Raw genomic sequence first — 15861 nt, 5'->3', positions numbered from 1 at the left:
CTAATAATGAGAAAAGCATCTGTAAACTGTGTTAGTACACCCACTGGCTAAAAAGCCACACATATAAACTAATGAAGAATATGCAGATGTGATGCATGTTTACGGCTTCTGCGTCGGTAGTGCTCTTGCTGCTGTCGAAGAATACGGTCGGTGCTTTCCAACTCGTGGAATTCCTGGTCATAGAGCGTTTACCGGAGTTTTCAGCAAACTACGTGAACAGTTATCCTTTCAAGGTCCCATTTTTCTTGTAAATTCTTAGTTCAACAACCTGTGCAGGAACAGTAAAACATTGTTCAAATGGTGCAGCGCAGTCCTACCAGCACACGGCGACGTTCTGCACGCAACAGTGTCCCACGACAACGTGTACGGCAAACACTCCGTGCGGAAAACTTGTACCCATTTCTCGTAAAGCATCTCCACAATCTTATTAACCATTTTATATTTGTATATGTGTCTACATGAAAACGTATTGACTAATACAAGAAACGAATAACAATGTACATTAAATGTGTTCTATCTCGGAAACCATTCGGAATTTTGGCGTAAGTCCAAACGAAGTTTTTTTGCTTCAAATGGAATTTCCCGTCATATCCCTGAATATTGACCATACATCCTGGGACATACTGTATACTCGCAAAATATTTTCGGGTAACGAAATTACGTACATAGATGGAGTGACCAATTAACTATTAAACTAAGCTCGCAGTAACATCGTTTAGTTGCAGATGACAAGCTGCAGTTATTCAATACTCTAACGAGAGTGCTACAGAACCAACAATGTAGAAAAGAAGGTAATAACCACACCAGAACAATTGTTTTTCCCTATTTTTTATAATAATTAGTACATGAAACATTTTTATATTTTAAAAAACTGTGTATAATTACCCTCTGATGATGGCACACAGGTGTTGAAACGTGTCCTATTTGCGCAATAGGCCAACTTGAAATCCCGTAATTTACTGGGGAAGGCTTCGCGACAATGCAGCATTTGTTAAACTACGCATAAAGACGTCCTCACAGGGTGCTAATTTCATTGTGAAACACAGAAGACATAATTTGCATCATACGTAGTTGGTGTACGCGTAGAGACAACTTGGTAAATCGCACGTAACGTCCTCCTCGTAGTGAATTGCCTTCGCAACGGTCTCTAAGCGGCAGCTTGTTTACAAAAACAGACGAACATAAAATTGTTGCGTAAGTGCATTTGCTCCCTAGTCCATATGCTATCTACATTGAAGAGTCATAGAAACTGATACACCTGTCTAGTATCGTGTAGGGTCCCCGCGAGCACGCAGAAGTGCCGCATCATGACGTGGCATGGGATCGACTAATGTCTGAAGTAGTGATGGAGGGAACTGACGCCTTGAATAATGCAGGGCCGTCCATAAATCCGTAATAGCACTACGAGATGAAGATCTCTTCTAAACAGCACGTTGCAAGGCATCCTTGCTATGCTCAACAGTGTTCATGTCTGGGGAGTTTGGTGGCCAACGGAAGTGTTTAAACTTACAAGAATGTTCCTGGAGCCACTCTGTAGCAATTCTGGACGTGTGGGGTGTTGCATTGTGCTGCTGGAGTTGCCCAAGTCCGTCGGAATTCACAATGGACGTGAATGGATGCAGGTGATCAGACAGTATGCTTACGTACGTGTCACCTGTCAGGTCGTATACTGACGTATCAGGGGTCCCATATCACTCGAACTGCACACGCCCCACACCATTACAGACCCTCCATCAGCTTGAACAGTCCCCTGCTGACATGCAGGGTCCATGGATTCATGAGGTTGTATCCATACCCGTACACGTCCATCCGCTCGATACAATTTGAAACGAGACTCGTCCGACCAGGCAACATGTTTCCAGTCATCAACAGTCCAATGTCGGTGTTGACAGGCCCAGGCGAGACGTAAAGCTTTGTGTCGTGCAGTCATCAAGGGTACACGAGTGGGCCTTTCGCTCCGAAAGCCCATATCGATGATGTTTCATAACATGGAAGTTATAATAAGGGAACAACCAAATACGAAATTTCCACCAATATGACATTTTCGGTCATTTTATTACAAGAAATCATACCAAAGACGACGTTTTCGAGAAAACCTCAGTTTGCTGATGCTTTGAAACAGCATATATTCCTATAACATTTAATTATCATACCAAACCCACCAAATATGGATTTCAACTGCAAACGTCGTAGTCCAGTACGACTTCTGAGTTCTACTTCTGTGGTTGAGTGCGATCTTGCATCTCACTTGCCACCTTCCTCTCCACGAAGCAAAAATCTGACACGTATTATTCTGCCTTTCACGCTTGGGAACGCGCTCTGCGACATGAAAATCCACGCTGTGAAGTCACAAAACTCGACCAGCTCCATGTCCGCGAAACTTTCCACGGTCTGCGTGAGGGTGACTTAAAAATCACAAGAAGTGTCTCTACTGTTGACGTAAGAACTGCAAACTTCCTTGTTCGAGCTGGAAGTAAAATCGCATATTTACGTTCAGCCTAAGGAAAACGATCAATAGTTTGTAATGAGGCTGTGAGATAACGCTAAAAGAAGAGGAAAACGTCGCCGGATACAGGGTCTTGCACGCTTCCGTGCGCGGACAGCCTTCGGCGGCGGTATGTGGCAGGTTCGCCTTCAACGACTCCCATGTCCTTAGCGAGAGGAATGCAAGGCTGTCTCTCCGCTCACCTCACCCTCGCTCCTGCGTGCACTTCACTTCCTAGGGCGCGACTGCAAGCCGTCAATACGAGTCACAGCCCAATCACATTACAGCTTCTCCACCGGATTCCTCTTCTTGACAGACACCAGCGCATCCCGTTAGAGCACTCCTATCACCCCGCCTCCCACCTTTCGAGCTTCACCAATAAGTAAAGGGAAGTCCCATCGATATTGAGATCATTAGAGACGGAGAGCAATACTACTGGGATTCGTATGGTGGAATCAATGAAACGGACTGAAAGCAGGCCAAATCGTAGGTAAGGCCCTTGGCAAACTTAGGTTCGTTGGCAGGACACTGGGAAAAGTCAGTCTACAAAGAAGGCTGCTTACAAATCACTTACGGGTCCCGTATTAGGATACTGCTCAAGTGTGCGGGACTATTGCCGAATAGAGCTCTCAGGGGATACTTAACGTATACAAAGAAGAGCTACACGAGTGGTCACAGGTTTGACTCCCGGGACAGCGTCACAGGAAGGCTTAAAACCCTCCATTGGCAGACTCTTCAAAGCAGATGCAATTTATCCCACGATAGCCTACTTACAGACCAGTTTTAAGTGAAGAATCAAAAGATACTCAATACCTTACGTCGCTCCCATAGGGATCTTTTCTGCGTGGTTCTGGGTTAAGAAAGGGAATACCGCGAAGACAGAAGAGATATTAGGCATTGAGGTTGAGGATAAGGGTGAGATAAGGCAAAGAGGCGAGCAACTGTGGCAAAAATTATGGGAAGCTGAAGAAACAGGGCGTAGAACTTTTGAATTTCTTCCTAGTGTCAGGGAACGACTGGATATGAGGTACTTTGAACCTACTCGAGGACTGATCCATTTTCTCACTGCAAACATATATATGACGGTTCGGGAAAAGGGCCACACCCGCGTGTGAATGTGGTGAATCAGAGGGTATCCCCGATCATGTGGTCTACGAGTGCACCCTTTTCAATGATGTAGCATCCACATTACGTGACCAATTACCTGACCATGACACATACAACTTACTAAGACAAGAAGAAACTTTTCAAACTCTAAACCAATTAGCAGATGAGGTATCACGAAAAGTGTTAAAGGAATACCTGAGGGACATAAACTAACTTAAAAATTTGAGACACACCGCATAATGAATTTTGCGCCCTATTCCCATATCGCCTGTGCGTGGACAGGTCGACTTTCCTCAAAGTCTGGAATCCGCCGCGTACAGGATTAGGGGGAGTGGGGTATAACATTACCGATACAGGACAAAGCACCGGACTTAGGTTAGAACTAGTTAGCAGAACTTAGATTAGGAAATTAGCTATTTAGGAACCTGCAGCGAATAACATCCTTGGCTTGCCCAATGTCAGGAGCACGCACATCGGTATTAGCTCGATGGGCAAGGCTCTAAAAAGTAGGTTTACAAACTACTGACACAACTGTGACGCTGAAGACAATAGAGTTTAGTTAAGCGTAGGTGATATAAATTTAATATTAATAATAATAGACAAATTAGTTGCCCATTGTTATCTAGTTATAGCTGCAGCTCACAAATTAATCAAATCTGTATCTAGCTGCAATTAATGTTTGGATAAAATTAGGACCCACTAATCATTTAAGGAAGTGGGTTACGTTTATATTATTATTATTATTATTATTATTATTGCAATAAAGAATTAAAAGAATCTCAAACTAATTTCAGAAGCATTTAAGCACTTATTCTTCCAGCGCCCCCATGCAATTGGAACGGAAACAAACACTAAGATATGTTACTACGCTAATGGCTCCCTGCCATGCAATTCACAGTGGTTTGCAGACTGATCTGCCGGCCGAAGTGGCCGCGCGGTTCTGGCGCTGCAGTCTGGAACCGCGAGACCGCTACGGTCGTAGGTTCGAATCCTGCCTCGGGCATGGATGTGTGTGATGTCCTTGGGTTAGTTAGGTTTAACTAGTTCTAAGTTCTAGGGGACTAATGACCTCAGAAGTTGAGTCCCATAGTGCTCAGAGCCATTTGAACCAGACTGATCTATGTAGTAAGCATCTTCGTCGAAGTGTGAAGAGTGGCCGAATTCGCTTCCTGTGGGCACCCAATTTTCGCCGCCACCCGCTTCTCCCCCCCCCCCCCTCCCCCGGGCAAAATTTGTGTACCCTCTCTGCGTTTAGTTGTTATCCCATGTGAAAGTACCAGAACGTTTTCTAAATGTTTGCTAATCGTGTACCTGAGGCGAGACGTGGGCACCAGTCCCGTATTCATCCAGTCGGGTGTGAGAAACCACCTAAAAACCACACACAGGCTGGCCGGCACACGGCCCCTCGTCGTTAATCCGCCGGGGGGATTCAATCTGGGACCGATGCGCCTCCCCGAATCCCGGGAGCAGCGTGCTAACACGCGCAGCTACCGAATCGAGTAGAAGCGCAGTGTCCTTACCGACAGCAAACAATATTGCTTTGGTTTGGTTTGGCAGTTGTTCTGAGCATCAGTCAAAATTCTTAAGGTGTAATACATATTGCTCTCCAAATCTGCAAAGACTCAGATACGACGAGTAAATCCAGTAAAACGTAGTTATTTATCATCAATTTTTATTCCTCTCGTACGATTTTGTTTTTTTATTGTATATTCCCTAGAGAGTATTAAATAAACAGAGAGGGATAGAAAAAAGAACTTTATCGGTCATCTTGTCTTGTTCCAGCACCATTCTGAACGCAGTTTATGTTTATTTCTGTAATAAGGTTATGTATAAATTGAGAATCATTATTTTACACCTCCGGCGTAATGCAGTTTCCTATTATTCTCCAAACAGCGTCTCACATTCCATTCTGTCTTAAGTCTTTTACCAGTCATTTAATAAATACTCTGGATTTGTACAGCCCCATAACGTGACAGGAGCACGACAGATGATGTAACGTCCCCCCCCCCCCCCCCCTCTGAATCTGACACCTTAACCGCCACTGACCTAGCAAAGTCGTGACTCGAAATCCGAAAACAAACAAAACTGTTCTAAATGTGGAGAGCCAGATTCACTATCTGTCATGGCTGCAACTTGTCTGGGCGAAAGCGAGTTTGTTGGGAAACAAGAAGTGGGTCAATCACGTCAGTTAATCTATGGAGCAACGCTCTGCTGAAGATCTTACGGAGATATGCAAGAAGAGAGATAGGTCGGAAACACTTTCAACCGCACGCCTGCTTCATCAGCTATAATGTAATATTCGTTCCACACCGAGTTTCTACATAATACCTGTGATTCTGACGACACTGATTGACACAAAAAAGATTTTTTTATTTAAAAATATTTATATTTTTCCATTTCAGCATCATCCGGTAGGCCCATTGGATTTTATATTTCAGCTGCATATTTCTAAAAAACAGAATTTGTGCAGTTTGCTGCTTTTTCCGATATCTGTCCCTACTGACTTATGTTGCAGCGTAATAAAAAATATGAGCTTATCACTAAGCGCCTTGAAGCCTAGCTATCGTTTACGAAGAAAGCTTTGCAGGTGCAGTGGACTTCAATCTGCATATTTTCGAATTTGTAGCCAACTTAATGCTATCATTTAACCATGATATTTTGACAGTCTTACTAGATGTCTCCTTCAGGTGCATCGAGCGTCGTCTCGGTTGCTTGCTATCTAGTGGCCAATCAAATCATGAACTGACAAGCCACGCTCCCCCTTTTGTAACAAATGTTTCTATACGTCAGTAACGATGTTCATTTATGATGAATTGTGCCGCTAAAGCGGAGTTATTGAACGCAGTTTTCCGAAATTCCTTCACCAGGGAAGATGAATGGAATATTCCAGAATTTGAAACACGAACAGCTGCTAGCATGAGTTTCTTAGAAGTAGATACCTTAGGGGTTGCGAAGCAACTCAAATCGCTTGATACGGGCAAGTCTTCAGGTCCAGATTGTATACCGATTAGGTTTCTTTCAGATTACGCTGATACAATAGCTCCCTACTTAGCACTCATATACAACCGCTCGCTCACCGATAGATCTGTACCTACAGATTGGAAAATTGCGCAGGTCGCACCAGTGTTTAAGAAGGGTAGTAGGAGTAATCCATCGAACTACATACCTATATCATTGACGTCGGTTTGCAGTAGGGTTTCGGAGCATATACTGCATTCAAACATTATGAATCACCTCGAAGGGAACGATCTATTGATACGTAATCAGCATGGTTTCAGAAAACATCGTTCTTGTGCAACGCAGCTAGCTCTTTATTCGCACGAAGTAATGGCCGCTATCGACAGGGGATCTCAAGTTGATTCCGTATTTCTAGATTTCCGGAAAGCTTTTGACACCGTTCCTCACAAGCGACTTCTAATCAAGCTGCGGGCCTATGGGGTATCGTCTCAGTTGTGCGACTGGATTCGTGATTTCCTGTCAGGAAGGTCGCAGTTCGTAGTAATAGACGGCAAATCATCGAGTAAAACTGAAGTGATATCAGGTGTTCCCCAGGGAAGCGCCCTGGGACCTCTGCTGTTCCTGATCTATATAAATGACCTGGGTGACAATCTGAGCAGTTCTCTTAGGTTGTTCGCAGATGATGCTGTAACTTACCGTCTAGTAAGGTCATCCGAAGACCAGTATCAGTTGCAAAGCGATTTAGAAAAGATTGCTGTATGGTGTGGCAGGTGGCAGTTGACGCTAAATAACGAAAACTGTGAGGTGATCCATATGAGTTCCAAAAGAAATCCGTTGGAATTCGATTACTCGATAAATAGTACAATTCTCAAGGCTGTCAATTCAACTAAGTACCTGGGTGTTAAAATTAAGAACAACTTCAGTTGGAAAGACCACATAGATAATATTGTGGGGAAGGCGAGCCAAAGGTTGCGTTTCATTGGCAGGACACTTTGAAGATGCAACAAGTCCACTAAAGAGGCAGCTTACACTACACTCGTTCGTCCTCTGTTAGAATATTGCTGCGCGGTGTGGGATCCTTACCAGGTGGGATTGACGGAGGACATCGAAAGGGTGCAAAAAAGCGCAGCTCGTTTTGTATTATCACGTAGTAGGGGAGAGAGTGTGGCAGATATGATACGCGAATTGGGATGGAAGTCATTACAGCAAAGACGTTCTTCGTCGCGGCAACATCTATTTACGAAATTTCAGTCACCAACTTTCTCTTCCGAATGCGAAAATATTTTGTTGAGCCCAACCTACATAGGTAGAAATGATCATCAAAATAAAATAAGAGAAATCAGAGCTCGAACAGAAAGGTTTAGGTGTTCGTTTTTCCCGCGCGCTGTTCGGGAGTGGAATGGTAGAGAGATAGTATGATTGTGGTTCGACGATTCCTCTGCCAAGCACTTAAATGTGAATTGCAGAGTAATCATTTAGATGTAGATGAATTGATACGAATGTTGCAGCTCTTCGTTGTGTTTATGATTGACTGTTTACTCTCACCAGGGGCTGATTCGGAGCTTTCCAGGCCTCATTAAAATGGTTCAAACGGCTCTAAGCACTATGGGACTTACCATCTGAGGTCATCAGTCCCCTAGGCTTAGAACTACTTAAACCTAACTAACCTAAGGACAGCACACACACTCATGCCCGAGGCAGGATTCGAACTTGCGACCGTAGCAGCAGCGCGGTTCCAGACTGAAGCGCCTAGAACCGCTCGGTCACAGGGCTGGCCTCAGGCCTCATAAGATGTGGGACAGTTTGTTGTATTAAGCTACGCTTCTATCTCTGGCAGGGGTTGCGATACTACGGTGATAACTGGTTTGCTGCAAATGTGTCAAATGCTGCTGCTTCTCATTCTCTGCTGCTTCCTAGCCTTTGATACTGGGTTGTGCTAGTCGGGGTAAGAAGTAAATCTAACTCATTCACTGAGAGTCACTTTTATGTGAGCTTCGTTTATGCGAGGAGATACTTCCCTGTCTGATCTAGCAAAGTCTTTAGCCACTATGCCGGTCGACGTGGCCGTGCGGTTCTAGGCGCTGCAGTCTGGAACCGCGAGACCGCTACGGTCGCAGGTTCGAATCTTGCCTCGGGCATGGATGTGTGTGATGTCCTTAGGTTAGTTAGGTTTAACTAGTTCTAAGTTCTAGGGGACTAATGACCTCAGAAGTTGAGTCCCATAGTGTTCAGAGCCATTTGAACCATTTCAGCCACTAAACACACAGACACAGCTGTCATGCATGTAACTAATGGTTGGTTGTGCTATACAGGGTGTATCATAATTAATAGTATGTCTCAGAAAACATAGGGTAGGAAACGCGTACCTTAAGAACTATGAGCAATTTTTCATCTTCGATGCTGTGAAGCAAATCTCTTCTACTGCAAGCTCGTTGCTTTCCACATTTTGGGAAGTAGTAGTATGGACCAAAACAAGAAAAAAATGTCCAGTAAACATTTTCTCTGAAATGCATACCTTAAAAGTTACGAGCAATTGTTCATTAGAAGAGTTGTGGTTCCAAGTAGCGCATGTGCTCATAGCCCTTAACGTATGCATTTTAGAGCACATGATTGTTTTGGTCCATATTACTACTTCCAAATTTGGAAAGCAAAGAGCGTGCAGTAGAAGATATTTACTTCACAATATCGAAGATGAAAAATTGTTCGTAGTTCTTAAGGTATGCATTTTCGAGCCTATTTTTACTGAGTCTTTTTTGCTTCTAGTATCGTGTACTTTCAACTGTATGGGTTTACGCCATTAATTATGAAACACCCTGTATAACGGCTTCTTCGTAGCCTGCATGTGGTTTCTGAGATCACAAGAAGCTTCCTGGCAAATATGAGTAGCGTACTGGAACGACCAGGCTTTCCGTCCATTAAGGACGTTGCTCCACAATATGTGATACCCAAGAATATCCCTAAGTCGTTTTAGCTAAATTACCCTTAGGTTATTTCGAACACTGGAATATGTCCACGTTCGATCCCACACTATGAAGGTTCATTTCGTGCCCAAGCTTATACGGAAGCACCTTGTACTCTTATGTATGTCTAATACATGCATTTATCACACTTTTTAAGAAAATTACAGAAAAGTAACAAAACAGCGATAATTCAGGAAAACTTAATGCGACTGACATCATAGCGGCCTATGTTGCTAACACAATAGTGCTGCACGAAGTACGCGCAAACCACCAGCACAAAATCCATGGGGTTCAGTTACACCAACCGATCGAGGCGGCGCAGTGGTTAGCACACTGGGCCGCGCGGGATTAGCCGAGCAGTCTTGGGCGCTGCAGTCAAGGACTGTGCTGCTGGTCCCGGCGGAGGTTCGAGTCCTCTCTCGGGCGAGGGTGTGTGTGTTTGTCCTTAGGATAATTTAGGTTAAGTAGTGTGTAAGCTTAGGGACTGATGACCGTAGCAGTTAAGTCCCATAAGATTTCACACACATTTTTTTTGATTTAGCACACTGGACTCGCATTCGGGAGGACAACGGTTCAAACCCGCGTCTGGCCATCCTGATTTAGGTTTTCCGTGATTTCCCTAAATCGCTTCAGACAAATGCTAGGATGGTTCCTTTGAACAGACACGGCCGATTTCCTTCCCCAGCCATCACTAATCAGATGGGAGCGATGACCTTCCTGTTTGGTCCCCTCCCCAAATCAAACAACCAACCAATCACTTACACGAGGGTACTTCAAGACGTAAGTTACACAAAATGGCTCTGAGCACTATGGGACTTAACATCTGAGGTCATGAGTCCCCTAGAACTTAGAACTACTTAAAACTAACTAACCTAAGGACATCACACACATCCATGCCCGAGGCAGGATTCGAACCTGCGACCATAGCGGTCGCGTGGCTCCAGACTGCAGCGCCTAGAACCGCTCGGCCACCTAGGCCGGCTACGTTACACATCTCGTCCCAGGTTACGACCACTGGGCAGCAAGAGTGGAGCATTTTCAGAAGACAGTACATGTTCCGGGAGTCTTGCAGACACAGTACGGATAGCAATTGCATTACAATGTGGGAGTAAAATGGCGCGCCATCTGGAAACGTCCTCCGAATACAAGGGACACTACGACTCTTGTGGGCAAAATGTCTAAACTGCACACAGATTCACCTTGAAATTCTGGCTGTGTACAGACCAAATGCAATGTCGTTTCCAGTAGTGAAAAGGCAACCAAGTCTGCACTGAAGTGGGTGATGCTGATCACAAAGAAAGGTGGGCCAACAACATATTGAATTCCAGCATTACCGACGAAATTGTAAGTCATTTTCAGCCAGGTGTCCGGATACTTTTGATCACAGTGTTGCAGATGTTACTCAGAAATGAAGGGGCTTGCACAGAATAGACTATCGTGGGGCATTATTAGTCAACGACAGTATTATTGCACCTGTGAGTTAGTGCGCTTCGGTCGACTCGTATGTCGAAAGTGCCCTGCTGCGTTAAAGAGCAGACAACAACATGTTGCAGTAAAAGAAATGTCGAAGTCGAAAATACACTACAGAAACGGCGTTATTTTTTAGCGTATCCGATTTGATTTCCTGTGGTTGGCACACATCGCGTGGTAGCCCGAAGGTTGGAACTTCTGCCTGCTGAGAGCCGCCAGAAAGCTCCGGTCTGTAGCCAGCGCCAGAATCGCAAAGACTAGGAAGTTCCAGCACTGAAGCGGATGTCTGATTGGACACTTCTCCCTCCCGAAGAGTGTCTTCCAGAAGTTAGGCGTGAAGTTAGGTGAGGAGTGGGACGCTTGCTCCCTCCCCCCCCCCCCCCCCCCCCGAGTGGAAAGAGCGCCAGCAACTACGGAAGACGTGTCGCTACAGCCGCCACACACAACGGGTCTGTAGGTAAAGTAACATCGCTTATGTGCGAAGTGAAGTGCCGACGAACGTGCCAGCAGTGCGCAATGAACGCAACATAAAATCCTACGTACACAGTGCTATTTCACGTAAATCATAGCTTAGAGTAAGTTCCAGTCTGGTATCTCTCACATTTATATCTGTTTACCATTTTTGGTTTTCTTTATTACAGAATGTGTAACAAAATGGTATGGTAAAACTTTCAGAAAACATTCCTCGCAAGCAGAAAAAAAATATATACACAGACGGAAAGAAAATCGCAACACCAAGAAGGAGTTGTGCGACATAAACGAAAGTTGGTAGGTGTTCAAATGGTTCAAATGGCTCTGAGTACTATGGGACTTAACATCTATGGTCATCAGTCCCCTAGAACTTAGAACTACTTAAACCTAACTAACCTAAGGACATCACACACATCCATGCTCGAGGCAGGATTCGAACCTGCGACCGTAGCAGTCGCGCGGCTCCGGACTGAGCGCCTAGAACCGCTAGACCACCACGGCCGGCTGGTAGGTGTATTTCTGCATCTGAAAGACGACGTCTATTCAAATTTCACGCCAGTCGCATACGAGTGGTGCTGGTATCGCCATTCTATCTATCGCTTGCGGCTTGTCCCGCGGCTACGCAGGGTCGGCCATGGTTAAACGGATTTGGCATGTTAAGTTTAAGGGATGGCCAGATGCCCTGCCTGCCGCCACCCCGTACCCCCCAGGACGGAAATAGTGTACCCCAACTGTCTTTGTCTAGTGGAATCCATGAAATAGTGTTAATGTGTTCAGATGTCTGCGAGCTGTGTAACTGAGGTGCAACGTAGGGACCAGCCCGGTATTCACCTAGCGGGATGTGGAAAACCGCCTAAAAACCACATCCAGGCTGGCCGGCACACCGGCTCGCGTCATTAATCCGCCGGGCGGATTCGATCCGGGGCCGGCGCACCTAGCCGAGTCCAGGAAGCAGCGCGTTAGCGCTCTCGTGCTGGTAGCGCCACTATGAGGGTGCAAATAACGTTTCTTCAAATACACTCCTGGAAATTGAAATAAGAACACCGTGAATTCATTGTCCCAGGAAGGGGAAACTTTATTGACACATTCCTGGGGTCAGATACATCACATGATCACACTGACAGAACCACAGGCACATAGACACAGGCAACAGAGCATGCACAATGTCGGCACTAGTACAGTGTATATCCACCTTTCGCAGCAATACAGGCTGCTATTCTCCCATGGAGACGATCGTAGAGATGCTGGATGTAGTCCTGTGGAACGGCTTGCCATGCCATTTCCACCTGGCGCCTCAGTTGGACCAGCGTTCGTGCTGGACGTGCAGACCGCGTGAGACGACGCTTCATCCAGTCCCAAACATGCTCAATGGGGGACAGATCCGAAGATCTTGCTGGCCAGGGTAGTTGACTTACACCTTCTAGAGCACGTTGGGTGGCACGGGATACATGCGGACGTGCATTGTCCTGTTGGAACAGCAAGTTCCCTTGCCGGTCTAGGAATGGTAGAACGATGGGTTCGATGACGGTTTGGATGTACCGTGCACTATTCAGTGTCCCCTCGACGATCACCTGTGGTGTACGGCCAGTGTAGGAGATCGCTCCCCACACCATGATGCCGGGTGTTGGCCCTGTGTGCCTCGGTCGTATGCAGTCCTGATTGTGGCGCTCACCTGAACGGCGCCAAACACGCATACGACCATCGTGTGCGGGACCGTAGCCCAGCTTCATGGAGACGGTTGCGAATGGTCCTCGCCGATACCCCAGGAGCAACAGTGTCCCTAATTTGCTGGGAAGTGGCGGTGCGGTCCCCTACGGCACTGCGTAGGATCCTACGGTCTTGGCGTGCATCCGTGCGTCGCTGCGGTCCGGTCCCAGGTCGACGGGCACGTGCACCTTCCGCCGACCACTGGCGACAACATCGATGTACTGTGGAGACCTCACGCCCCACGTGTTGAGCAATTCGGCGGTACGTCCACCCGGCCTCCCGCATGCCCACTATACGCCCTCGCTCAAAGTCCGTCAACTGCACATACGGTTCACGTCCATGCTGTCGCGGCATGCTACCAGTGTTAAAAACTGCGATGGAGCTCCGTATGCCACGGCAAACTGGCTGACACTGGCGGCGGCGGTGCAGAAATGCTGCGCAGCTAGCGCCATTCGATGGCCAACACCGCGGTTCCTGGTGTGTCCACTGTGCCGTGCGTGTGATCATTGCTTGTACAGCCCTCTCGCAGTGTCCGGAGCAAGTATGGTGGGTCTGACACACCGGTGTCAATGTGTTCTTTTTTCCATTTCCAGGAGTGTACAAGCTGTAACGGTCGTGAGCGTTAATTACCTTTGAGATTGGACGTGGTGAGTTGATTTTAGTCAAGAATGCCTTTAAGGCAACAAAGACAACATTATCAACACCTCACTAAGTTTGAACGAGGTCGTGTAATACGGCTACGAGAAGCTGGATGTTTCTTCTGTGACACTGCATAACGACTTGGGACCCACTGTATACAACTGCTCGCAGCAGTGGTCACAAGGGTCTTGGTTCAAGACTTCCCTCGAGCGAAAAGTTTAATTTTTTATATAATCAGCTTAGCTCTCCAAAATTCCAGGACATGTTCAGATTTACTTGGACATATGCAGGATTTGACGCTCTACGCACGGAAATTTTGAAAACGTTAAAAACATATGTTTTGGCAGAGCACAGGGAAAACTTTGCGACTGTGAAACTGTTGCATTCATTTGTTGCAGTTTATGTGACAAACTCTTATGTTTTCATCACTTTTTTGGGGGTGGTTATCACATCCACAAGAAAACCTAAATCGGGCAAGGTAGAAGAATCTTTTTACCCATTCGCCAAGTGTACAAGTTAGGTGGGTCGACAACATATTCCTGTCATGTGACGCACATGCTGTCACCAGTGTCGTATAGAATATATCAGACGTGTTTTCCTGTGGAGGAATCGGTTGACCTATGACCTTGCGATCAAATGTTTTCGGTTCCCATTGGAGAGGCACGTCCTTTCGTCTACTAATCGCACGGTTTTGCGGTGCGGTCGCAAAACACAGACACTAAACTTATTACAGTGAACAGAGACGTCAATGAACGAACATACAGATCATAACTTTGTGAAAATAAATGAAGTAAATTTTTCGCTCGAAGAAAGATTTGAACCTAGGACCTGTCGTTCCGCAGCTGCTCACGCTAACCACGGGACCACGGCGCTCCTCAAGCATTGTTCTTGATGTTGCCAATGTTGTGGATAGACTACTCAGATTGTATATTTTGCTTATTTTTTTCATAGTTCCGCACAACTTCTTCCTGTTTTCTCGATTGATCTGCGTTCAGTTTTTCAAGGCCTATTCACTGTGCTAACTTATAACTAAATCTGAGGGGGGTGCGATGGGGAGGTTCCCTTGTTAGATGGAGGCTAGTTGAGGGCTTGCAACCAATCTGTCTGCCTAATAGACACACTGGACTTACACCTGGAGTTATGTTCTGGGTGCGATTTCGTATGACAGCAGAAGTACTGTCGTGGTTATCCTACGCACCCTGGCTGCAAATTTATATGCCAGTCTGGTCATTCGACCTAACGTGCTGCTATTCACGAACAGAGTTCTAGAGGGTATTTTCCAATTCGATAACGCTCACCTACATACTGCTATTGGAACCCAACATGCTCTTTTGTGTTGACATGATCCCTTGGCCTACTCGATCGCCAGAACTGTCTCCAATCGAGCACATATGGAATATCATCGGACCACAAGTCTAGTGTCATCCACAAGCAGCATTAACCGTTCTTGTATTGACCGACCACTTGCAACAGGCATGGAACTCCATCCCACAAACTGACATCCGGCACCTGTACAACACAATGCATGCACGTTTGCATGCTTGCATTCACCACTCTGGCGGTTACACAGGTTAATAATGTACCAGTATTTTACATTTTCAGTGGCTTATCTAGTGCTTACATTAACCTGTGATCGTGCAGTGTTAATCACTTAAATATGTCACCTAGACAAATGTATTCCCGAAATGTCATTGCTCTACGTTAGTTTCGGTGTTGCGATTTATTTTCCGTCAGTATTTATACGGGCATAGGCTCGTATACGCTTTACTTCCCTGTCAGAGCTCAGTTTCTACAACTCTTCGACACATTAGTAATCTACTTTTTAAACGAAGCCTCACCAGGAGCCGGCCACTGTGGCCGACCGGTTATAGGCGTTTCAGTCCGGAACCACGCTGCTGCTACGGTCGTAGGTTCGAATCCTGCCTCGGGCATAGATGTGTGTGATGTCCTAAGGTTGGTCAGCTTTGTTGAATGTAGTTCTAAGTCTAGGGGACTGATGACCTCAGATGTTAAGTTCGAATGGCTCTGAGCACTATGGGACTTAACATCTGAGGTCATCAGTCC

At 45.9% G+C, this 15861-nt stretch overlaps 1 protein-coding gene across 3 annotated transcripts in view; it reads right to left on the bottom strand.

Annotated features, from left to right (window-relative positions):
- Positions 1-15861, bottom strand: part of LOC126183184 (nuclear hormone receptor FTZ-F1 beta) — a 413728-nt gene that overhangs the window by 180604 nt on the left and 217263 nt on the right. The window lies entirely within an intron of this gene.

This window comes from Schistocerca cancellata, chromosome 4, assembly GCF_023864275.1.
Source record: "Schistocerca cancellata isolate TAMUIC-IGC-003103 chromosome 4, iqSchCanc2.1, whole genome shotgun sequence".
NCBI lineage: Eukaryota > Metazoa > Arthropoda > Insecta > Orthoptera > Acrididae > Schistocerca > Schistocerca cancellata.
The sequence above is the reverse complement of the archived record's forward strand: the minus strand, read 5'-3'. Positions and strand labels throughout refer to the sequence as shown.